A 2,298-nucleotide genomic window follows, 5' to 3' on the forward strand; every position below is an offset into this window, starting at 1 on the left:
TTTTGTCAATTGTCTTCATAATTCAAAATCCACAGTAAATAATTCTAGCTCCAAAGCTCTCTAAGTTAGGAGCAGTTTTAGGGTTACAGAGGCTTCAGTGAGAAAAAGGATGAAGGCAAGACCTGCTCCCAGGAAACGCACCCTCTGAAAGGCCTGCAGTTTATACTTTCATGTCACACTTGGTCTCTGTTCCGATAGATCTGCCTTATGGCCAAGTGCACAGTGAACGCAGCTCTTGATTCGGCTTCTCTCAGTGATCATTATGCTAAAATCAACAATCAGTTGATTTCAGTTTCCAACAGACCCTTACATGCACTTGGAACCTAGGATAAGATCAGTGTTGGGACTCATTGCAGAGCTGACTGTTGGAATGGTTACTTCCATACTGAGTACAGGGAGAGAGGCAGCACTGGGTGTGCTTAAGAACATAGGATATGATAACAAACAGGTACAAAGCACCTTTCCAGGCAGAAGGACTCTGGGTATATGTATGAAAAGTAGATGAATAAATATAAAACGTACTGTCTGCATTGGATACTTCTTTATCTAATTATTTATATATATTTTTTGAACTCTGAACTTTTTATTGGCATCCTGCCTTGCCAAGGGATGCTCCAGTTTTGCTGCCTTTAATGCCTCAAAAATTTGATGTCATTGTCCTCAGACACCACTTTGGCATCCACAATCTTGCAGGTTGTGGTCTTTTGGATGGTTTCTAAGGAGTGGCTCTTGTCCAGGGCATCAAAAAGATTGAAGTCCTCCCCTTTTTCCAGCAGGTGGCGATAGGTGGCAATCTCAGCCTCCAGCTTGACCTTGATGTTCAGCAGGGCCTCATGCTCCTGGGCCTGGCGCTGCCCCTCTGCCCGGGTCAGCTCTGCCTCCACGTGCAGCAGGATCCCATTGAGTTGTTCCATCTGCATGGCATAGCGCGTCTCCACCTCCCTCAGGCTGTTCTCCAAACTGGCCTTTAGATTTCTCATTGAGTCCAGGTCAGTCTCCAAGGACTGGACCGCACGTCTCAGCTCTGTGAGTGTCGTCTCAGCAGTGCCCATCTCAGCAGTCTGTGTGGTGACCACTGTGGTGCTCTCTTCAGTCTGATGGGACCAGTACTTGTCTAGCTCATCTTGGTTCTTCCGAGCCAGCTCTTTGTACTGGGCCTGGAGTTCCGCCATGATTTTCCCAGGTCCTGAGATTTGGGGGCATCCAACTCCACGGTCAACCCAGAGTTGACAGTCTGGTTTTGTAGACCATTTGCTTTCTCCTCATGGTTCTTCTTCACGAAGAGCAGCTCCTCCTTGAGAGCCTCGATCTGTCTCCAGCTGCATGCGAGTGATATTGGTGTCATCAATGACCTTTCGGAGCCCATTGATATCATTCTCCACAGACTGGCGCATGGCCAGCTCTGTCTCAGACTCGACTCTGAAGTCATCAGCAGCAAGACGGGCATTGTCAGTGTGCAGAACGATGCAGGCATTGTCCACAGAATGTGCAAAGATCTGAGCTCTCAGCTCCTCAATGGTCTTGAAATAATGCCCCCAGTCTTTGACCTGGGGTCCCTTCTTCTCTATGTGTTCCCGGATTTTGATCTCCAGTCTCTGATTATCAGCCTCTAGGCTTCTCACCCTCTCCAGGCAGGAGGCCCAGTGGTCATTTGGGCATCGCATGGTCTCCTTCTCGCTCTGGATGCCCCCTATGCCCACCAGACCCCCCCGCCATCCCTGCAGCCAGGCCTCCGGATCCCCAGCTGCCCTGCACACTGGTGGAGCGGGACACTGAGATCCGGGAGCCCGAGCCCCCGGCGCCTGCATAGACGCTGGCCACACTGCTGACCGGCCGGACCCGGTGGCTCGTGGAGAAGCTGGAGCGTGTGCTGAAGCTCATGCTGGTCAGGGAGGAAGGCAAGAAGCCAACACTCAGGAGGAAGGTGACTAGCAGAGACTCAGGCTGAAGCTGCAGTAATTAATTATTTATATTTTTAATCTATACTTTTAATAGTATACAACATTTACTTAAGGCCATTTTCAATTATGACATCATTTCTTTACCTAACAATATCATTTGATCTGTGATAAAAGGAAAAAAAAAATCCCTCAAGATTCTGAGAGAAGGAGCAAAAAGCAAATGACCTCACCTTTCGAGGGCCCTAGAGTTCCTTTCTATATAACAATATGTAATGAACATATTATACTAATATTGGTATGGTACTGTCTTTAGGAATGGTATGAAAAACTTGGCAAGAAGGGGAGAGTCCCTTTAAAAGGAATTTCAACTAGTAATGACAAGAAATAAATTGGTTGT

At 47.7% G+C, this 2,298-nt stretch overlaps 1 pseudogene; it reads right to left on the bottom strand.

The window, feature by feature from the left end:
• Positions 1 to 629: 629 nt before the first annotated feature.
• On the bottom strand, positions 630 to 1,881 carry LOC129066353 (keratin, type I cytoskeletal 18-like; annotated as a pseudogene).
• Between the last annotated feature and the right edge of the window lie 417 nt (positions 1,882 to 2,298).

Source organism: Pteronotus mesoamericanus, unplaced genomic scaffold, assembly GCF_021234165.1.
Source record: "Pteronotus mesoamericanus isolate MK-2021 breed Mesoamerican mustached bat unplaced genomic scaffold, CSHL_Meso_final contig_2, whole genome shotgun sequence".
NCBI classification, from domain to species: Eukaryota; Metazoa; Chordata; class Mammalia; order Chiroptera; family Mormoopidae; genus Pteronotus; species Pteronotus mesoamericanus.